Genomic DNA, 13609 nt, shown 5'->3' on the forward strand with positions numbered 1-13609 from the left:
AGGGGCAGTGCTGAGTGTCTCAGGAGTCTGCCTCACACTGAGTCCTAATGAGAAAGGAGGCTGCGAGGAGAGGCTGAAGAGGCAGTGTGCGCACTGGTTACACACCCGGCTGCAGAGCCTGAAGGCCTGGGTTTGAGCCTTGGCTCTTCCCATTTACCAGCTGTGCGACCTTAGTCAAAGTACTAACCTCTCTGGTTTTCTCAAATTTCTCACTGTGAAATAGGGTAGTAACAACAGCTTCCCCTGCTGGTTGTTATGAAGACTAAATGTACACAAGGACTTAGGAAAGTCCTGGCATGTGGTAAGTGCTGTGTGAGTGCTTGTTGTGAAATGAATCCTACCTAATAAAGAGGGAATATGTAAATTGACCATCATGCCATAACAAGATGGCTGCACCCATAGTGGAGGCAGGGCTTCCATAACACAAGATGGCTGTGCCCACAGCTGAGGGCAAGTTCCTGTAACGAGCCTTAACGAGCAATCAGCAGGGACCTGAGGGTTCATGGTTCTGAGCCAGGGCAGGGGACCTAAAGCTGCGTGCCTCCCCCCCCCCCCCCCCAACACCAGCAAGGCTTAATGGGCGACCCCAGGCTGGGCTCCCTGCCCTGGTGGCGGGCCAGGCGACCCGAGGTTGCTCCTCTCCACCGGTGGGGCTTGATGGGGGTGGGGCTGGCCGGGGCTGGATCTAGCCCAATGGGGGTGGGGCCAGCCAGGTATGGGTCTTGGGCGATTTCAAGGCACACGTGGGTGGGCAGGGACTTGACTCTGGTTCCTGTGGCATGCCCCCAACTCTGACAGAAGGAAGATTTTCATATACATTTCACTAATTTTCTTTCATCTCTGACACTTCTATTATAGAGAAAGGGCAAATAGCAATATTAAAATATTTCCTCTAATTAATTCCCTTTTAATGTGCATGACTTTTGTGCACTGGGCCACCAGTATTATTATAACTGGAGACCTGATGCATGAAATTCATGGAAGAGGCTTGCCCCTCCCTGCCCCCTCCACCCTCCGCCTCCTCCGCTTTGGCTATCACCACCAGGGCTTCGTCCAGCAGGTCGTCCGGTCTAATGAGCATATTACACTTCTATTATTGTAGATGGAAAACAAGACGCTGCTTCGGGCTTTGTGCAGGGGGAGCACTCGAGTCCCTATAATGTTGCAGCAGAAACAGTCAGAGGCACCTCCATGCTGACTGTGGCGTTCTGGGGTGTAGGTGGAACTCCCTACAACACCCTCTGGCAAGCCTCAGAAATGTGTGCAAAAGCTTTTTGGACAGTCCCATAACAGTGGCAGATTATGCCAGGGAATGGTGTCTTACAGTTGCTGTAAGCCCTCAATGCAGGGGCCTGAGGGAACTAAGGCTACCCCACCATTATTAGGGATCAAATCCCTTAGATGGACCAAACCAAAAAAGGGAATTGTCATCTGCTATTAGCTCCTTGGTGCGAATGAGTTTCTCAGATTAGCCAATATTTTAGTGGAACCGGAGAGAATAAGGACTAGAAGTGGATTGGCAGGTCTGCGAGCGCAGCTCTGTGTGGGACCGCAGGGGGGCGAGGCCGTGGGTGCAGGCAGGAAGCTCGGAGGGTGGTGGGTGTAGCGTGCGGATTCCAGAGAGGAAGGAAGGAAGCACCCATCAAAGGCGGCCTGCTTCAGCTTTGCCTCAGGGCCACCGGGTCCAATTCTGTTGGCAGAATTTCCGTGGGCCACAGCCCGCCCTGGGCTGCCGGCTTCTCTCCTGTCCTTGGTGGACCAGGGACCTTACCGGGCCAGGGAGCAAATCCACCATATGGAGCTTGTCTGCCCCCTAGTGGCTACTACGTAGAAATGCTTCTCTTAAAATTGGAATATATGTTTAAAAATAAAGTCTATATTATGTAATGAATATAAAAATAAGATAGCATTTGGTTAGTGCTTTACAGTTAGTTATAAGGCACTGTCACAAATACTAGCTTTATGGCTTAAGTGTGCATCCCACTCCCCACAGTCGTCAGCCACCTGAGCTTCTCTGATGGCTCCTCACGGGTGGAGGGAAGGAGCCTGGAGCCTGGAGCCTGGAGCCTGGAGCAGGCTTGGAAGGCCTGGGTGAGTTCCATCTCCTCTGGGGCCTTGGGTCCCCGCTCCATCCACTGGACCCACAAGTGGGCTGGAGAATGTGACAGCCCCCTGCACTCAGCCACCCCGTCCCCTTCACTCAGTGGTCCCTGCGCCCTGGACATGCCTCGGGCCAGAACTGCTCAGAGTTAGTCTTTGCTGTCGAGCTCAAGCCCCAGGCATCTTCAGACTTTCAGTTCCTCTTACCACTGGACACAAAGTCTGCCCCTTCCGTGCCACTGCTGAAGGGGACCCTGCGAGAGGCTGCGGGATTGTCCCTGCGGGGAAGGGAGTGGCGGGGTATGAAACCTCCGACAGGGCAAGTCACAGCGGTTCCCGCACTTCCCAGGGTCTCCTGGCCGCGGTCCCTGGTCTTCCGTTCCTCCCTCCTCTGCTGAGATCACTGCAAACCCGGAGGGTGAGCTCAGACTGTCCTCCCTCCTCAGGAGCCTGGCCAGATGCTATCTGCCCGGACAACATTCTCCTTTTTTGTGGGGCTTGTCCTAGACACTGTGGCTCTGATTTTCTTCCTGCAGGAAAAGGTCATCTGAGAGTCAGGCTGAATATTTTAAATGTTTGATGCTGTGTGTTTTGGGTTTGGATGTGTTATTTTGAGAAACCACTTAGAGATGTTTTGTTTTGGGCAGCGTAAGCGAGCCATTAAGATGATTTCATCCCTAGAATTTACCTTTGTTTCCCCGGGGCGAGACAGAGCAGTGGCGCCGATGGGGGTGATGCCCTTGCTTTCCCAATAGGTCATGAGAGGGGAGGATGCAAGGCAGGGGAGCGAGGCCTGCTCTGAGGGACGGGGCGGGGCTGGGGTCCTGGGGGAACCAGTTTGCAATCACAAGGTGGATCACAGCGGCAGGCGTGTCCTTCCCCATCTGATGGCACCTTGAGAGCCAGCCCAACCCTGTCAGCTTTACCCCCGCGCATGGAAGCCTCTGCAGGGACAGGCCATGACCCAAGACCAGGGAGAATGCCAGATGCCGAGAATGGACAGCAGAGGGAAGATGGGGCTGGGACAGGGGGTTGGTTCCACTTCCTTCTCTCTTAGCGATCCCCCACATTTTAGCTTCTCCCCCTCTACTTTTTTTTTAAGAGCCTGGTATTGAGCATTCAATTCCATTGGACCGTAAGATGTGCAAAGAGGGAGGTGGATATAAAATCCTTTCATTCCTGCAACTATTGCAGGAGCCGTCGGAAGGAATGCTGCCCCCTCTCTCCCGCCAAGGGCTTGGTGCACTTGGATGCTTGCGTAGGGTGACAGCCACCCATTCGCCCTCTCTGGGAGGGAAACACGCCCGTGGACATGGAAGAAACACTTGGGAATCTAGGGAACTCTGAATCAGCACAAACCTCGGGGTCTACACCCTTCCCCTTTTGCGTTTCCCTGCCGACTGTGCCAGTGTTTGCCACAACTCTCTCCTGTCCTTCCTCAGACTTACCACTTCCTTCTTGCTGGGCTCCGGCACCCCGAAGCCCACTTTCCCTCGGAGTTCCCCAGGCCTGGCCTCTCCTACCTTTCACGTTGCTTCTCTGAAAGTCTCCCTCTTCTGAACACACCACGGGTGCCTGGGCTGAGCTAGGGGCTGCTGAGGGAGATTCCTCAAATACAGTCCCTGTGATAAAGCAGCTGGCTGGGGGGATACTGGGGAGGGTGGGCATAGTTGAAGAAATAATGATAGAACCACGTCGTAAGTACTATCCGGAAGGTCCATACAGGTGGCTGCTTTATTTTTTAAATCCAATCTTACAAATGCTCTCCCAATCTCTTCTAGTTCTTTTCCTTCCTGCTTGGGATACTGTTTTGTAATGTTGGTTGCTGTGGCAACAGGAGCACTGCTGAGGACAAGGCACAAACCTCTCCAGACAGGCCTGGGGAAAGCCTGTTCTTTGGTGGCAGATCAAGCCATTGACTCCAAGGGAGTCGCCCGCCTCCAGACTCCTCGTTAATTAGATAAAAACGTCTCCCTGGGGTGTAAGCCACTGTTGGTTGACTTGTTGGTTACTTGCAGCCTAAAGCGTGGTCACCGATTTTCTTCTGTGTACGAGAGAAGGAAGCTCAGGGGGACTTGAGCATGGCCAAACCCAAGTTCTCTGTGGAACAGGGAAGACATTCCATGGTGGATGGACCACTTCACCCATTTACTTACCGCAGAGGTCTTCAAACTATGGCCCGCGGGCCACATGCGGCCCGCAGAGGAGTCTGATCCGGCCCGCCAGGTTTTTTGGGCAGTGAGCGCAGCCGAGGTGTTACAGTAGGAATTAGTAGTTCATATAGTCCGGCCCTCCAGCTCTCTGAGGGATCGTGATTTGGCCCCCACTTTGAAAAGTTTGAGGACCCCTGACTTACCGTGTTCAGCCAATACTGATGGAGTGGCCCCATGAGCCAGGCCACACAGTGAGCTGCTGCAGCTAAAATCAAGAAAAACCACACATGGTCGCAGTCATCCTTGCCAGCAAATAACTAGAAGCTGAGCTAAGCACGTGGACGACAGGAGCAGACACTGTGAGAACATGGGAAACAACACATACAGTACAATGTCTGTCCCTGAGAGAGTGACCTCTAAGCTGGGAGCTGGAGGAGGAGAAGGGGTGAACAAGGCAGAAGCAGGGGTGGGGGATGGGGGGGGGAATACAGGGAACAGTGCATGTGCAGGCCCGGGACTGCCTTGAGATCCCTGAGAGGAGGAGACTGAATTTATTTTTTTTAATTATTATTTTTTAATATATTTTATTGATTTACACAGAGAGGAATTGAGAGGGACAGAGAATTAGAAACGTCGTTGAGAGAGAAACATCGACCAGCTGCCTCTTGCACACCCCCTATCGCAGATGTGCCCCCAACCATGTACATGCCCTTGACCGGAATCGAACCTGGGACCTTTCAGTCCACAGACCGACACTCTACCACTGAGCCAAACCGGTTTCGGCAGGAGACTGAATTTAAATGGGTTGAAAATTGTACCTTCGGTGTCTCCTCAGAATCTGGCCTGCCAGTGGTCCCTGTCGCCTGCTTCTGTGCTCACCCCACCCTGTCCCCCGAGGTTCCACCCAGACCTGCTCTTCCTTCTACCCCACCCTTCAAGTGGCTCTCCCACTATCCAAACCCCCCTTTCCTCCCCATAAACAAAGATTATTTTCTCCTATATTTTCTTCTGAGGTGGGGGAGGCAGGAGGGAGGAGAGAGAGAGTCATCGGTGGAATTCACACAGCAAGCAGAGAATTTTAGACGGGAGGAGGGCACACCTCCCACCGAGCAGTCTCCTGCCCTCCTCCTCAAGGCACCTGTGGGCTCTGCTTGGGAGGGCCTGGGGTTCAGGCCGGCTCTGTGGGTGGGCCAGCCACTCCCTTCCTCCCAGTTTCTCAGCCCAGCAGTGCCTGGGGCTTGGAGGGAGCGCTGGGCCACCTTCCAGAGGAACTGCCTCCCCAAGGCTGACGGGGGAGCACTGTGGCCCCCTGGGAGGAGCCCGGCTCTGCCACCAGACAGCTCTGGGGGTGAGGCCGAACCCTAGCTTTCTGCACAACCTGGGGAGGTCACTTAGTTCTCTGAGCCTCAGTTGCCTCACCTGCCAAAAGGGTGTGTGTGTGTGTGTGTGTGTGTGTGTGTGTGTGTGTACAGAGTTGCTGTGAGGATTATAAATAAAATGGCATAAAAGAGAGACAAAGGTGAGGTTTTAAAATCTGAGCTAGGGCTCACACACAGATCTAGCGTCAGGAATTCGCAGTCTAATCCCAATTTCAAATAGTTTGCCCTAGACGTCCAGTTCCCCTTCTCAGGTACTGAGTTTTCATTTCCAAAGCACGATGATCCCTATCGGCGGCTGTATAAATTCCAATGAAAATGAAATACAATTTAAGCTTCAGCCCCACCCACTAGCCCCAGTCTAAGTGCTCAGTAGCCACTCCTCACATTGGACAGAGTGGATTCAGAACATTTCCATCAGCACAGGAAGTTTTATTGGGCGACACCGGAGGTCTGTTTATTTTAATGGTCTTCTCACTCCTGGACCTTGTCAGTGATCAGAATGAACTGGCCGTTAGGGACTCATTGGGCAGTTGGCGTGTGTGTGTGTGTGTGTGTGTGTGTGTGTGTGCCTGTGTGTGCACACGTGTGTGTGCAGGGGCATATGTGTATGGGTGGTAGACAGGCCAGGGCCCAGCCTAATGCTTTATGATGCCATGTGTCTGTACTTTAAGCATCATTCTACACCATTCTAATAGCCTGGGTTATTCGTCTGAGTCTAATCAGATTGTAAGCGATTTAGAAAGTAGCTGCTGCAGACAGGCCAAATGGCAACTGGCAATGAGGAAGGAGCTGGAGAAATGACGAGGAGCAGACCATGTGCCCACAAACAGGTGGCCGCCTGTGGGGCCCCTCACAGCCCCCGCAGAACTCCGTGCTCTGCCAGTGGGCTCCGCACACATTCCTCTAGGACAGTGTTTCCCAACCTTCTCTCATGATGAGAATCACCTGGTGGAGTTGTTAAAACACAGATTCCTGAATCCCAACTAAGAAGTGCTAAACTAGAATTTTTGAGAACATATAGGTAAAATTGCATACCTAACTTAGTGCTCTGTATATAAAATCTGTCTTAGAGCACTAGTTAAGTATACAATTTTACCTATATGTTCCCAAAAATTCTAGTTTAGCACTTCTTAGTTGGGATTCAGGAATCTGTGTTTTAACAACTCCACCAGGTGATTCTCATCATGAGAGAAGGTTGGGAAACACTGCTCTAGGAGTCCAACCGGCGAGGGAGCCGGTGGTTGGAACTGGGTTTGTATGGGGGCAACTCTCACCCATCCAGCCAGAAGCCGTTCTCAGCATTTCGGAGAGAGGCCGTGGCTCCCAGCTCTCATCAACTTTCAAAATTTATTTTATTATTATTATTATTTTAATTGTTAATTGTATTATTTTATTTTATTGTTGCCCATTGAAAGGAAGAGCCCTGCTGCCTGGAGGCCTGAGTGGGACCCTCCACAGGTCGCCCCATGCACCCAGCATTAGTTCTGTGAGCTCCTCTTATCCTAACATGGGGTTCCGTTTCCTCTTCTGTCAAAGGCAGGTTGAACTACTGAGCTCGCAGCCTGTGCTAGGGAGAGGCTGTCTGGGGCTGGACTGTAATGATCACTCACATTACCCAAGATTTGCCACACGCAGGTGCGGGTGCTTTACACAGCTAACTTTATTATTTTTTTAAATATATTTTATTGATTTTTTTACAGAGAGAAAGGGAGAGGGATAGAGAGTTAGAAACATCCATGAGAGAGAAACATCGATCAGCTGCCTCCCTCACACCTCCTACTGGGGATGTACCCCAAACCAAGGTACATGCCCTTGACTGGAATCGAACCTGGGACCCTTCAGTCCGCAGGCCGATGCTCTATCCACTGAGCCAAACCGGTTTCGGCTACAAAGCTAACTTTAATCCCATCAGATAGTGGCCCAGGGCCCAGTGATGGTTTTAACACTCTGCTGAAATTCTTCATTTTTGAACCAAGATCCTATCTTTCCATTTGTGTGGGGCCCTGCAAATTATGCAGCCAGTCCTGGTTCAAAGTCTCCCCATTGGAAGAGTGAAATACTCCTGTGGTCCCCATCCAATGGCATCACCTGAGAGTTAGTTACAAATGCAGAGTCCCAGGCCCATAGCTCTCCCCCCTATCAACCCCTCTCGCCCCAGTCAGATCTGCACTTTAACAAGATCACATTCGGAGCTGCAGTCCCATCACTGCCTGCTGTTTTCTCCCACGTCTGCATTTACTGGAAAGTCCCTTTAATTGCATCGTTGAGACCTCAATGTCTGATCTGCAAGTGAGACTGGAGATTCACCCGCCTATGGGAGATGGGCTTCTAGGGCTCCCAAACCTTTGAATGGCAGCATGAGCGGGCAGGCATCCCACAGGCTGTAAGAAGTGCCCTCTCATTCAGAGGTTGCCAATCCACTAGATCGATTGGGACTTTGCCAGCACCGGGGCGGGCAAGCAGATGTCTAAGGAGCCGCATTTAAGGGAGCACACACTTTCAGGAGCCAGCAAGGCACCTGCATTACTAAGAGCACAAGCTTCCTTTAAACGTTGCAACCTAGGCTCCTGCTTTCACCCCACGCCCCTCACCCCAGACCTCAGCACCTAGTCCCAGCCCATGCTCTGGGTGCTCTGGGGACATCACAAAAACGAGCTTGGGACCCCCATTCTTTGGCAGCCTTCGTTGTATGCATTCCAGACGCTCTGAAGCGCAGGCTCCAAGTCCTGGGCATTTCCGGTCTGGGGCAACTCCCCAAAGGGCGTGATTGCTCAGCCTCACAATCCAATCCCCCCACCATCTCTTACCATGTCTAATCCCAGGAAGCTCAAAGCTACCCACTACCTCTCACCCATTTACATTCTGTGGTGGAGATTGCTGGGGTTGGCTGGCTTCACCCTCTCCTCACCTCCCCACCAAACTGCTCTGTGGGCGGGCGGAGCGGGTGCAGGGCCTGGGGATGCATTCACACCGCCAGCCTCGGGGTGCAGGTGGAGGCCGGGCTGGAGATGGGCTGCTCGCCTGCGTTTTGTGCCAAGCATTCATTGCTCAGGGGCTGCAGGACGTAGTCGGGGCTCCCTCAGCAAGGGGGCTGATGTGCACGGACACCCTGTTGTTGGAGCGGAGAGGGCCTTCCCGGAGGCAGGCTGAGACACTCGGGGATTTTCCAGGGCTGGGCTTCCCAGAGCCAACTCAGCCCTGAGCGTCTTTTCTTTCTTTTCTCACCTGGCGAGATTTCTAAAGCAGGGATTCCCCGGCCCATGACACAGACTCTCCCGGGGATGGACGCGGTCCCTGCTACTTTTGTAGGAGACAGAAAAAGCCCCGCTGGGATGTGGCTTGGCAAGTAGACAGAGACTTTGGGTAAAGAAAAAGCTTTCCGCCCTAGCCTGTTTGGCTCAGGGGATAGAGCATCAGCCTGTGAACTTAAAGGTCCTGGGTTCGATTCCAGTCAAGGGCACATGCCCGGGTTGTGGGCTAGATCCCCAGTAGGGGACTTGAAAGAGACAGCCAATCAATGATTCTCTCTCTTCACTGATGTTTCTATCTCTCTCTCTCCCTTCCTTTCTGAAATCAATAAATTATATTTTTTTAAAAGAACAAAAAAAAGAACAAGCTTTCTTCCTTTTGGGGAACGCAGCCCTGGGCGGGGAGGGTAGGATTGGGGGGGGGGTGCATGCCGTGGACTGCGGAGCGTGGACTGCCACGTGCTCTCTGTACAGGACACCGCCTGCCTCGCTGTGAGCAGCGGCCTGGGTGGAGCTGGTACAAGCCCTGCAGGTGAGTCTGATGAGCAGCCAAGGGGGCGCCTCGGAGGCCGGAGAGCGGCTGTGACCGATGTGATCCTGTGGCCGGCACCTGGCCCCCTGGCCACCACCTCCTGCTGGGGCTCCTCGGGCATCCTCAGGCCAAGGTTATGCCCCTTATTTTTCACCCAAAAGAAAGCCTGCCCTCCAGGGGTAACATTTAGGGAATGGAGGGAAGAAGGGGAGGGAAATGAGAAGGAGGGAGGGCCCTTATCTACATTAAACAGACCCAGCTCTGCCTGCTTGCACAGCTGAATCATGCTATGCATCCTGCTCCACCCCTCCTGCCAGGGGCCATCTCTCCGCAGGGCTGGGCTCCAGGGGGCCCGCAGGGCTGATGGTGCCGGTGGGGGAGCAGGGAGTCAGCCAGAACACTCCGGGGCATGACGGAGGCCTGCGTCATTGAACGGAATACCCCCCTCCTCCCCAGCAGGTTGTCAGTTCTGCGTCTCTCCCAGGGGGACCTCCGCCAGCTGGCTGACTCCTGGGAGTCCCCAGGGGCCCACCTGACGGGATTACACAGAGCCCGCGGAACTGGATGGTCTCTGTCGATGCTGATAAAGTCAGCAAACGTTTCTGGAAATACTGCACTTCGTGCCGGGATCGACATCTGAGGCTGGTCCTCTCACGCCCCGCTGGCGAGGGCGCCGCGGGGTACATTTCTAGGAAGCAGTTTGGAGATATGTATCGAGAAATTTAAAAATGTATGCCCTTTACCATGAAAGTACGCTCCACATATTTATATGAAATAAAGATGTGGCAAAATGTTTATGCACAGAGATATTTATCAGAGCAACATTTACACAGTGAGACAGGAAATTCAACCTGAATGGAAATGATTAAAGGCATTATGATACTGGCATGATGAATATTATGCAGCAGCCATTAAAGTTATATTTTTGAGTTGTTTTTAATGATTTGATAAGGTGCTTATTTGCTGTTATAAATGAAAAAGGCAGGGGATCACACTTTAAAAATAAAACATAATGAAATATATGTGCATGTAAAAATTCCTTCTGTGTAGGTCAGCAATTATTTTTAAAGTATATTTTATTGAATTTTTTTTACAGAGAGGAATAGAGGGATAGAGATTTAGAAACATCGATGAGAGAGAAACATCGATCAGCTGCCTCTTACACATCTCCTACTGGGGATGCGCCCACAACCAAGGTTCCTGCCCTTGACCGGAATTGAACCTGGGACGTTTAAGTCCACAGGCCAACGCTCTATCCACTGAGCCAAACCGGTTAGGGCTAGGTCAGTCATTTTCAAACGGTGTGACATTACCTGTCCCCTGTGACAGAGTCAGGGTCCCTTCCACACCAGTGTCAGACCCTGAGAGGCAGAGGAGAGGAGACCAGCTCCCGGGTCCGAGCTTCCTTCCCCGCTCCCTTCCCCGAGGCAGCTGCTCATAACTTGCTGTCTGCTTCCTCTGTCTCCATCCTCTTCCCTGTGGTTGAGTCGGGCTTATGTCAGTGTGGTTCCCTGGTGGGCTGATGGCTCAGCCACCACAGCCAGGGGAGGGGGCGGTGACTCATGCCCTGGGTTCAGTGAGTCAGACGTAGGGTGGGCTGGACAGGGGCTGTCCCAGGATGGAAAGCAGGTTCTAAGTATCCGAGGCCTAGCTCCATCCTAAGGGGCACTGTCCGGAGGGAGAACCAGTCTTCCTGTGAACTCATTCAGGAACTCTTCTTGCCAAAGACAATGCCATACCTGCTAAGCCTCAGAAGGCAGTGTTTGGGTAAGACTAAAACAACCTGTATGCCAACTGCCTCTCCCCTGGCATCTGGGAGGAAGAAGGAGAAGAACAGCTTAGGTAGAGCCAAAGGAGATACGAATTTCCCCCTCCAGATTCTCAGCCCACCATGTCTCAGAGCTCAGCATCATCTTTCTTCCTCTTCCCTGCTCAGGGACGGAGGAGCAGGTGCATTCACACTGCCCTGGCGTTAGCATCAGGGACCTTGGGCACGTTCTTTAACTGCTTCAGGTTTCAGTTTCCTTGGCTGGAGAGAATGGGATAATAAACTTACCCTGTGGGTTGCTGTGCGTTAAATAAAACCTACCGTGTTTCCCCGAATATAAGACATCCTTCGAAAATAAGACCTAGCGCATGGAAAGATAAGACATCCCCTGAAAATAAGACCTAGCGCAACTTTGGGAGCAAAAATTAATATAAGACACTGTCTTATTTTCAGGGAAACAGGGTAGCACCCACCTCAGGCCTGGCTTTAGAAGGCGCTGAGCCAGTCTGCGCACTGAAAACCTGGCGGGAGACCATCGCTGTGGGACTGGCTGGGAGACCTGAAGTCAGTCTGTGCAAAAGGCTGACGTGTGCCACCGCCACCCGCCCCCTCCCACCTCCTTGCGCATCTCACGTGGTCTAGGTGTGAGCGCCAGGCTGGTTTTGACTGGCACGGCTGGTTTTCCACAGCTTCAGGCACCGTTTCCCAATCTAGAGCCTTCTCTTCCCTTTTAGGCATGTGGGGCCTTTCCCGTCCTGGTGAGCCATCCTAACGGTGTGCTCAGCGTGCAGCAAGCAGAATGAACGCAACGGCCATGTCCTGAGGATTGCCAGACAGAATCGGTGTTACTGAGGTTTCCTTTTGTTTCAGGCTCCCATGTGTTCTGCTATGGACTCAGTCTTCATTTAAAAATTTGGTTTGGCTCAGTGGATGGAGCGTAGGCCTGCAGACTGAGGGGTCCCGGGTTCGATTCCGGTCAGGGGCATGTGCCTTGGTTGCGGGCGCATCCCCAGTGTGGGGTGTGCAGGAGGCAGCTGGTCGGTGTTTCTCTCTCATCGATGTTTCTGGCTCTCTGTCCCTCTCCCTTCCTCTCTGTAAGAAATCAATAAAATATATTTTAAAATTTTTTTTTTGGTATTTTCTTCAACCTGAAATTTTGCATTAATTTTCATTTGAAAGTTTTTTGCATTAAAATGTCATTTATTTAGAGTGCGGAGTTCCTTGGCACGCCCTTACATTTTGCACAAGGATTAAAACTTCAGCTCTAGCCGAAACTGGTTTGGCTCAGTGGATAGAACATCTGCCTGCAGACTGAAGGGTCCCGGGTTTGATTCCGGTCAAGGGCATGTACCTTGGTTGCAGGCACATCCCCAGTGGGGGGTGTGCAGGAGGCAGCTGATCAATGTTTCTCTCATGGATGTTACTGACTCTCTCTGTAAAAAATCAATAAAATATATTTTTTAAAAAAATCTTCAGCTCTAGCCCTTTGGGGAGGGAAGTATTTGGGGGGCAGAGCCCCCCCCCCCCCCCCGCCCCCGCGGACAGTGCCTGCTTCCATAAGCCCGTGACCTTGCTAACGGGAGCTTTTCTCTGCCCCCGCCAGAGGCCAGGGTAAGTTCCTAGCCTGGTGCCTCCCCATCCACTCTCACGCCTCCATTTCAATTGAACCCAGGGATGACTCTAGATCAGTGATTTTCAGCCAAGTGTGCCATAACAATTTTTAAAACACGCAAGAAACTGTTTAGTCAGGGGCACTGAGCCCTTTCCCCTCAGATTGTCAAATAAAAAAGTGACAACGGCCAACACAATAGCTGTGGAGTGTGAACGCCCTGTCTTGGACCATAAATACTAGTTGGCATGTAGGTCATACAATAGAGTGCCTCTTATTGGCCATGCCACATAATAAGGCTGCATCTGATTGGTTAATTCTTGGTGCCAGAAACCCTTATATACTCTTATGGGCCCCTGGTTTTTAAAAAAGTCACTTTGGAGCAAATAGGGTAGGTAGGTAATCACTATTATTATTATCATCATTATTATTTGCAAATCAATCAAAATTATGCCTACATTTTTGGTAGATGGGCAAAAATTGTATTTTTTTGGTATGCCGCAAAGTTTTAGTAATTCGTTTACATGTGCCATGAGATGAAAAAGGCTGGGAATCTCTGTTCAAAATCCTTGGGATCTGTTCAGTTCCATTTAATTCCATCGCTATTACCCAAGGGCAGCATACTGAGCGCCAGGCGGGCACCTGGTGCAGGCGGGGGGGAGGAGGAAGACGCGCAGAGAGAGTCGGAGGCACGGAGCGCCCTGGGGCACCGGGACGGGGCGCCCTGCCCGGCCGGCGGAGAGAGCCGCGGCGGGAAGGCTCTCCCGGGGGCGGCTCCGGCGGCAGGCTCTGTCCCTTCAGGACCAACCTGGGCCCCCGG

This window comes from Pipistrellus hanaki (genome assembly GCF_964339955.1).
Source record: "Pipistrellus hanaki genome assembly, chromosome: 1".
NCBI classification, from domain to species: domain Eukaryota; kingdom Metazoa; phylum Chordata; class Mammalia; order Chiroptera; family Vespertilionidae; genus Pipistrellus; species Pipistrellus hanaki.